Genomic DNA, 10,525 nt, shown 5'->3' on the forward strand with positions numbered 1-10,525 from the left:
TGCATCCGGATTATTTGAAATCGCTGGAACTTCTTGGTCCCTTGACATATTACTATAATCAGATGCTACATCATTGTAGATGGTAGTTTCTTGAGAACTGTTATTTGGGTTTCAAGAGGCACAAGTTCCATGGCTTTATTACATAGTCCTTCTTTTATTACTGCAGATTCTTCAAACATGATGAGTCTCTTGGTTTGAACCTCTTGGATTGTAGCAGGATTTGGTCGTCTGCTACACCTTTGGAGTCCACTGGGCCTACTACTTATTATTGGCCACATGATGTGGTTTTACAAGGTCGATGGACATGAACCGGTTCTCCTTTCTTCCAGCAAGGGGCGGCAGTAAAACTGTTCCTCATCCGTGGATTGCTAGCATAGGTACTGGTTTTCTGTAAGAAGGCCCAAATTCCTTCTTATCCGCTATTTTTTCTCTGACCAGATCCCCAATCTTTGGAATCCAGACAGGTCTTGCTGGGACAGGTGGTTTTTCTTCAGTGGTTGTTAGCTTCTATAATGCGTTGCTTAGACTTTGTCTTGTTTCATTTAAATCCTGCAAAACAGCCAAACGGTCTTTGATATCAAAGGGTTTTTGTTCTACCACTGAAGTATGATGATCGAGGTCTTCTACAATCATACTAGTACCTGAAAGGATTTCATATGGAGTGATTCCACCCAGAGAATTTCTTGGCAGATTGTTAAGACTACGTTGGACACTTATTAGATGGTTGACCCACCCGTCACCCGAGCCTAATACCCTTGCTGTAATAGATTGCTTTATCTCACGTTTTTTTCTTTCCACAACCGAATTTCCCTCAGGGTGGAATGGACTTGAGTACTGCAATGCATCGCCCAAGCTGGCCATGGTCTCTTTGTAAGCTTTGGAGCTAAACGCAGGACCCTGGTCAGAATGTAGCGTGCCGATTAAGAATATGCCGATAAAGACTCGCAAATCTTTTACAACAGTTCGGGCGTCAGCCGAGCGCTGAGGCCACATCCAAATGAATCTTGAGCATGAATCCACTGCGACCATGATATATTTATAGTTACCATCCCTTTGTAAGGGACCACTGTGGTCCAGGTAAATACATGCTAATGGTTTATCTGAAATTAGAAGGGGCGTCTGCGCCGGGCGTTTCACTGTTGAAACTTTCATTTTCTGGCAGATTTCACATTCCAAAATATAGTTTCGGTCTGTTTCCTCTTAGGCGGCCACCAATATCTTTGCTTTAATAATGACACTGTGGCAGAAACACCTGCGTGTGCAGAGGCAAGTCCTTTATGTGCTGCTAAGATTAGTCCTAATCTATGTTCCATGTTTGGAATTACTCTATCCCCCACTCCAGGGATTCGAGCAAATGGAACATTATTTGCATCAGTTATATATGAATACTGGAGTGGAAAGTCTTTTGGAAGTGTTTTACCGCTGTCTTTTATTGAAGCAGTGACAGCTTGCATCATTTCGCTGTCTGTTTTTGTTTTTGAACGAGTGATTGCAGCTACGAAAGCCATTTGTACAGTTGCCTTCCGGCTTCATCAACCAATGAATTCCCTGCAACATGAACGCCATCACGCTGATGACTCAGTGTATGGATCACATGAGTCTTTTGTAGTTCTTTCTGTAATAAAACTACTTGTTCCCAAAGCAACTTATGCTTGATTGTGCCACCTTTTGCATCTTTGAAACCGTTTTGAAACCAGCTCTGCAAGTATTCATTGTAAGATTGAACGCAGTAATACGAATAGCACACTGTGAGTGTGGGGAATTCGCAATCGGTATTTTCAAGCGCCAATTTGAAAGCTTATAGTTCAGTTCACTGAGCTGTACAGTCTCTTAGAGATTGAGTTTTTGTGACCATAGGTCGGAATTTACCATCGCGCCGGCAACCTTCAACAATCGCACAAGCTGCACTATAAGCTTGTTATCCCCCAATTGCGGGCTGTATAAATTATACATCCGTAATGTTCTAGAGGCAGAATCTCAGTGGGCAGAGGACATTCTTGTTCATATTGTAGAAATTCTTGAGTTTTCACGTAGGGGTCAAAAACGTATTCAATGTCTGTTGCAGCAAGAGAATTAACCCATTGTATCCATCCCGGATGTAAAGCTTTTGAATTAGGAATGCTCGCTTTTGTCACTGCTTCTAAGGCAGGTACAGGCGTAACGACCATTATGCTTTTTTCCTATGCAAGGGCGCTCTCTTTTGCTACAGCAGTTTGAACAGCTGTCACAATTTTCTCTGTTGAAGTGAATTTCATGTCAGCTTGCGTGTACAAGTGTGATTTGTAAGCTATTGGTACCTTTTCTCCTTCATTAAAGGTTAAGTCTGTGAATCCGCATCTCCCTGGGATGATTCGGATTACAAGGTTGCGTACATTTACGCGTCTGTAGATGTATTGTTGCTAAAATGTCTGTTTGCACTGAACACAAAATTTCTGTGTGTTTTTGAGTCCATTTAGTTGGTTTGAAATCAGGTTTGATTAGGTCGTAGAGAGGTTTAACCCTTTCTGCGAAATATAGAATGGAAGTTCTTCCAAAATTCAGGAAGCCTAGAATTGACTGTAAGTTTTTCAGCGTTTTGGGAGGTTGGAGCAGCACACACTTTTCTAAAAAGTTTGCAGCCAGGCTTTTGCCTTCACTTGAAAGTTCGTATCCTAAGAATAGGACGTTGAGATGGGCAATTCTTGATTTTTTAAAGTTGAATTTGTAACCTTCAGAGGCGAATCCAAGTATTATGATGTTCACCAGGTTCAAATGCCTGTCCAAGTCATCGTCTGTTAGATAGATGTCATCGACATAAGATAATGCCTCATCCGTTTGTAGTAACTCTGTTACTCTGGCTGAAAATAACCCTGGACTATTCTTGAATCCCTGGGGGAGACGACAGAAGTGACCCTGTGTCCCCACAACTGAGAAAGCTGTCAAGTACCTGCTTTCAGGTGCAATGTTTTGACAGAAGAAACTGTTAGAAATAGCTAATGTGGTTTTATATTTTTTGCTCATGATGTTATTCATCAGTGCTGCACTGTGTGCATTTTGTACTGCAAAGGTTTTGCAACAAGAATTTAAATGTCTGTAGTCCAAGACTAGACAATATGTATTGTCTGATTTGGAGACAGGAAACAAAGGATTGTTCATGGGACGAGGTGCATTTTTCAATCACCCTTGGTATACAAGTTGATCTAAGATCTTCCTGACCTGTTTTTAGCTTCTTGCTTAACTGGATGCTGCCTCTGAGCAGTAGGTTTATTTTTTAACTGGATTTTATGGTGAGTTGAGTCCTCATCCCATCCCACATGATTTTTATATAATGCTGGAGCCTGGGCTACAACCCATTTTTGGCATAGGTGGCTTTTTTATGAATAGGAATATGATTTGAGAAGGCTGGCATAATGATCTCTTCGCCATGTAGGCACTCCCTGACAAATTTGGGTGGCCAGTCTTTTTCAGCCAGCAGGATGTCATAACCCTTAGATGGTATTTCCCAAAAGAGTGCTCTTATTTTCTAGTTATGTCCCCCTCTATCCTGAGTGTTACTTTATATAACTTATGGGGTACACTAACCCTGGTATCAGCAGTTTCAACTTGAATGTATTCATTCAAGTCCACTGTCTTCAGGATCTTGCGGGCTATAGTAACTTCTGCTACGCTGTCCAGCATTGTCTGGGCCCACTCCTCGTTCTTGAGTTGTGTCTTCAAGATCCTCTGCATGTCTGATTTTAAGACCTGCTACCTTCTTTTTGGTGAATTGAGTTTTCTTATTTTTTGGAACGTGTTGATCGTCTATGGACTTCACGCGTTCTTCTTTGTCTTCTGGTCGTCCTCTTCTTTCCGCTTTCTGTGAGGAAGTCTGAAAGGTATGAGAGGAACATGGTATCAGTATCTTGATATCTATCAGGGTTTCTCAAATTATCCCTGTTTCTGTGGTTATACCTCTTATAAGAGGGCTCCTTTTAAGGAAACTTACCTCTGGATTGAGAACGCTTCTCTTTAGGAAGTGTCTGTCTAGTATTTTCCCACTTCTTTTTAGGAGTAGTGAGTGTGTTTTTAATAAAAACTTTTTCAGGATTTTCTGTAAGTTCAGGCTTCACTGGTTTCCTACCAAAACTATCTCTACCTAGGTCTTCATAGGATTTTTCTATTATTCTGGCCAGTTCATACGGTTGCTCAGTTACATCAAGTTCTTTAAGTTTTTGGCGGATTGCCACGGATGCTGCTTCTCCTTTAATATTAGCTAATATTATAGCTGAGACCTGTTTGAAATCCTTCAGTAACTTCATACCGAGATTGAAAGCAGGCTCTGCCCCGTATTCATTTTGAATCTGTTTCAGGACGTCTGGTATTACCGCCATGGACGGAACACCATGTGTTTTTGTGTAGGTTGCAGCAAAGACTGTACCCCAAGTGTCACAGTCCTCCAGGTGTGGTTCAATCCCCATTGGTAAACGGATTGTTAGAATCCTGTGTTTCTCATGAGGTGTACTGTCAGGAAATACTGCCTCAATTTGAGTAATTTTTTGAGCTAACTAGAATGGAATTTGATCCCATTTTGTGGGTAATTTACCAATGACCGATTGTATCGTCTGTGGTGTAATTTTGTTTGTGTTCCCCTGATGAGGGGTGTGCTGTGGAATTCTTATAGCAGGTTGGACTGTTAGAGTCCGCATGACATATTGAACCAATTGTCTATGTCTTTTAATTAATTGTTTTAGCTGAGCTAATAGTTCTTCACTTAACATTCTTTCAATGTCAGGATGTGGTGTATAGCTGGCTAGTACCGGCCATGTCACTCCTGGTCTACCTAGTGGACCGAGCCTGGTAATATGATTTTGATGTTGTAGGATGCCTTTAAACCAGAGAGCATGCTCTTGGTATGTTAATGAAATTTCAATATCCTCGAAAGGAGTGTATTCCGCTGGAGGTTCCTCTATCTTGTAGAAGTGGAACACATGTGTTTTTGGATTTGCTTCAGGGTAGATAATCCATGAATATAATGCCTCTGTCTGCCAATATTCGTGTGATTCTGTGACAAAAATTACCCTACCACCTCTTGATAGGCCATTTTGTATAAGCTTCATAGCGATGGTTTTCCGAATGTTTTCCGGGATGATTATAGCATTCACATCGGTTTCTTGGAAACCTGTAAGGTTGAAGTCAGTTGGTTCGCATTTACTGCATCTCCACCGTGTTCTTTGTCACTCATTTTGTTGACTGAAAGTTTGCAGAGCAAATGTCAATGATACAAAGATAAGGTGCACAATATTTTGGAACACTGTATCCTTCAACGTTGAACAAAACCAAAAACTAATACATAGGATTTTCGTCCTACTCAGTTATGACGGATATTTTATCCTTTAACCCACTCCAGACATCTATTGGAGTCTTTTACAGGACAAAAGGGGTCTATGTGAAAAGCACGACTGAGTTACTCCAATATCTAGCGTTAAATTAGTGCCTTACCAAACATTGGGCGCCATGTAGTGTAGTTCCTTTATTCCCAATAGGCTCTGCGCATTGGAATAATATATCCTTTAGATGTGACGTAGGACTTATGTCTATTAGGTCTCTATCGAATATATTAGACTTAATTGTGAGTGCCAGCTAGCTCAGAGGTCACTAGAAACTTTCTTGGCTAAACAAGAAGGGATTCGTTTCTGACAACCGCATGAGCATGGCAACTTTGTTTCCCCAAGATAAAACGTATCTTCAGAGTTGTGGAAACAATAGATAGATATTTTACTCAGTCAATCGTGCATGCTGCGTTTCATCAAAGGTGCAGAAAAATAGAGAGACTGGCGTTTTCAATAAAAGTATTTTTTGAACAGTCTTTTTTCTCATGCACAAGAAATGAACTGCTACAATCATAATACTGGCTGCAGAGTATAATACGTACAGCAAGAAGAGTATTATAAAATAATACTGTAAAAGCATGGTATGGTTCTAATCCATAAAATACATACATAAATAAATAAAGACTAAAAGTACTCAACTGGTGCTTCTAAAATATGCCTACCCCAATGTACCTTACCTATGTCAGGTATGAGGGAAGAAGTAAGTGAGGTTCATAAGTTCAGTATTCTTTTGTCAAGAACCCATCCAAGATTTCTCTTAGGGTCTAATCAGCTCCGTACCTTGGTTTAGAATGAAGGAGGTCTGGTATCTTTTTGTCTTCGGACTCGATTTCCCAACAACCAGCAAGGGGAGCTTGGAAACACTAGAGCTGGATTTCTCAGCAAGAGAAAAGACAGCGTCTTTCTCAGTGGGTCTGCTGGAGGGTCAGCTTCCTTCTGCACTTGCTGTAGCGAGATGCATCATGCAAGTAGATAGTCGAACTGCTCCAAACCACTGTGTATTTGCTAAAGCAAGTGTGGGCATATTTATACCTTGAAGGTGCCAAGTTTGACGTAAAGTTGGACATAATAACGTCATCAGAGTCGCAGTTCTCTGAAAACTCCATGAGTTCTTGGACAAACCAATATTCAAGCAAGGGGAATTCCCTAACTACTGAATCCGAGTTTTCCAAGAAATCGTTGTGGTTTTTCGGAACTAGTGGAAGTATCCATGCCTGTATTTGGACTGCATGGGCTATGTCTAAATATGGTTATGCTTTCTATGCCTATATAAGGACAAGGTGATTTATACCTATATAAGGGCATGAATCTAGAAAATTACTCTAGGGCCATAACAATGGCAGTAGGACCGCCATGAAAAGGCTTTGGGAAATGGGCATCTTATTTCCTATGGCGGTGCCTGAACAGGCACCGCCTCCACTATGGGGATTAGGGTCTGACCACTGGCCCGACAGGCTCCTTGAGCCTGTGGGAGTCAATGGTCTGTCCCTAAGAACACTGCGGTCCGACCGTCCACATCATAATGTGGCGGTCGGACTGATGGGCTGAATGTCAGTGGGACCGCCACCGAATGCCTGTCGGTGACGACCCCATTAACATCAAAATGAGTCCCAGAGTTTCTTCCTGAAGATTTTGTGGAAGTGGCTTTACTTGAATATAATGTATTGATCAAATCAGGCACGAGGTGCAACATGAGATTTCTCTGGATATCTCAGTAGAGGGACAGTAGTGTATTTTGCTCGTTCGACCAGGATGAATTAAACCATACTCCATTATTGGAATACCAGTCTTTGAAGGAGGACAGTGTAAAGGAACATTGCTAGAGCACTATGAATGGCTCAGTACTGGGATATCAGTCCTGAATGAATAGTAAGTAAATGTGCATCCAAAGTAATATGTGACTGTCTCGGTCACAGCACAGGATGATCTCTGTGTGCTACAAATCTGAATAGCTATTTGTTACAGATTTTATTCTGATGAGTCTGTTATTCCTATTTTCCGACGAACCCCCTTGTTTTCGAATGAAAGAGGAAGCAAGGAGCTAGGTAATAATGGGCGCATGTTTAGTGGCAAAACCGGTGAAAAAATACCTGGAAAAGGTTGACATTTTTGATAATCCTGTGGAAATTGGCAAGGGAGCGTCCTTTTCTCTATTTAGTCCTAAATCCAGAAGTTATAGCTCCTAATGGCCTGGTAAGGCACAGTAGTACCATCCTGTATTAGTAATTAGTCATTTGCCCTGAGCTCTATGAACGCTCAAGGGTTATCTGTTGCAAGTCCGAATATATGGACATTGTGAGATCTCTGTGAATGCTTTAATAGTTTTGATACACAATTGGGGGTGGGGAGAGCACACCTATCTAAATCACTGTTATCTAATATATCTACTCTTAATACTCTAAAATACAATGGTGCTCCGGTGTGACACTTGCTGTCTTACAAGTGTGAATTGAACAGAAAAACAAATGCTGCCGAACACGGTAGCAACACACTGGGCACTGTGCACTAATGTCCCTAGGGACCTAGAAGTGAATATAAAACAATAATAGGTACTCAATAGCAAAGCAAAACAAATAACTCAAGTACTGTGTATCAATGATTTTCATCATTGCCCAGTGTGTTGCTTCCGTGTTCGGCAGCATTTCTTAATAGTTTTGATACCAGCTTTTGGCAAAAGGCAAAATAAATCGAGCGCCATTCTGAAGCTACTTCAAGAATTTAATAAGTAAAATATCTGTACGTATTGTGCAGCTATTTTTGCCTTATGATATATACAATATTGTACTGCTTTAAATAACACCATAAGACAAAATATGTTGTTCTACAGCACAGAACAAAAGCCCAATAAATCGTGTCAAGTCTTAGCACACTGGAATGTTGAGACCTTTGAACCCATGCTCTTTTAATCAATTCCACTATTATTTTGTACTTGCCTGTGGCGCAGGCCCACACGTGGAATGTGTCTAGTGGTACAGAGTAGCTCTATACTCTGTGATTATACAATCTAATTGAGTCCTGTATTTATTTATGATGTGGTGTATGGGTCTTACAGAATACTAATACCAAGAATCGAGTTTAATTTCCAGAATATAGTCTTTCCTCGCAGAGGCACTGCACTAGTATCCTGCCCCCACAACCTTCTACCTCCAAACCCGTTACTGTCCTTTTTGCCTTCCGATTTTTTGGGTACACTAAAAAGAATAGCACGAAATCATTAAGAACAAAAATACCACAGCAGGGCCAACTCAGCCTTCCATCCTTCCATAAATAAAACAATTACCACTATTATCTAAAGCACCAAGACAAACTTCGTGTGGTAGCGCGCACCATTTAAACGATGAAATCAAACTAACAGCAAACTTAATAGCTCAGAATCCTTCCCGGGCTGTCTGCATATGATCATGAAATACAGAGCTCCGTAGGCATTGATAAACTTGGGTTTCCATCGCTGACTTCACAAGCCAGACTTCCATGCTTCGTAGGTAGGCCGAATGGGTGCCAGCCATAATTGGTTAATAACAAAGTGCAGCCCGTCTTTAAACCCCTTTGAAGTCTTCTTCCGAAAGGCGCCAGGTAAGTGCACGCTGTAATCAGATTTATTTTTGTACACTGTTTTCAGTCAACCGGACGCCCGACACATCAATTTTCAACCTGCAGACATTAAAGGTGGGCATTTGTGTAGGATTTAAGATTCTCTGGTTATTTCTGAGGAATGCCTTCCGGCCAGTGGGTGGTAATGTAAAGAACGGCCCTAAAATCTAAACTTCACAGTTAAAGCTGAAGATTCCATTACAGCTTGACAGAATCGAAGTTTCCATTCCAATGACAAGTCTTTCTCACCTAAATCAAGAAATATCTTTGACAACCTTTGCTTGGGCTCGATGACATGCAGGAGCCAAATAAATAACATTTTTTAAAAAGGGGTGGAGATTTACATTATCTCCACCTGAACATATTTTTACGTAATGTTTTTTTTTTATTTGCCCATCTGAGAGCATTGTCAGAAACATGCCTTAAAAGCAGCGTGAGGCACTCTATACCTACTTCTGGGAATGTCAAATGACTTTTCCCAAAGTGCAGAACTTTGCATAAGGGGAATGTAGACTCCTCTGCAAATGGCATGCACATTTTTTTCTCATAATGGAAAACACCTTCCCCAACACTCGCAGAAAGGTTGAGTGTGGTCCATTCCCCTTCCTATCCTGAAAAGAGAGTGTAAAATGGGCCAGTTCCAGGATGGAAAGGGGTTAGCGTAGACTTTGATCGTACATATTTGTGGGCGCTTCCCAAATGCCAAGGAAAATTAGCCCCTGAAATGTCCACTTGCCACACCTGGGGCCATATTATCAAGAAAGGGCGATACATTATCGCCGCTTTTATCAGCAGGAAACTGCCGCTGAAGCGGCGATAATGGGCTTGATAATATGCCCTCGTGAATTCCCATAGAAGCCCAGGTTAACACCAGAACCTGGGCTTCTATGGGAATTCACAAGGGCATATTATCAAGCCCATTATCACCGCTTTAGCGTCAGTTTCCTGCTGATAAAAGCGGCTATAATGTATCACCCTTTCTTGATAATATGGCCCCTGGAGTGGGATTTGGCAGTGCTGAGCTCTCCACACTCATAGCAGATAAATCCACACTCGAAAATTAATTAACACCCACCACAAAATACAGGCACGCATAAAAAAATAAATTTCAGTCACATAAATTTACAACAAAATGTACATTTGTTGAATACTGTTCTCAAAGATATTTTTACAAATAAAGGTGCTCAGCTACATCAGCAGGGGGACTTTTCACAAGATTCAGAAAAGTTTTAAATCTTTTGGCCCTAAATTTCGATGTTGATTTGTGTTCTACACCTCCAGTTTGATTCCACTGAAGAGATCTCGTCACAATTGACAAGTAACAGCCTGCATGGGTGTCAATTTCATAAATGCAAGGAGTAGCGAAAGTGACATCAAATACCCTTTGACCTTAATGATATCACAGGATGCTACATGATATTACCATTGACACTGATTTTATGGTTGCACATCTGGAAAAGGGACACAGTTGGGTTAAATCAAACCATATTAAAAGATGTAATTAACCTAGACCAAGCCAACAGTGTCCCCTGGCTAGTATATGTTAGTAAGTCTCTCACAGACCTGGGCTTAGCCGATTTGTATAT

This window comes from Lissotriton vulgaris, chromosome 7 (genome assembly GCF_964263255.1).
Source record: "Lissotriton vulgaris chromosome 7, aLisVul1.2, whole genome shotgun sequence".
NCBI classification, from domain to species: domain Eukaryota; kingdom Metazoa; phylum Chordata; class Amphibia; order Caudata; family Salamandridae; genus Lissotriton; species Lissotriton vulgaris.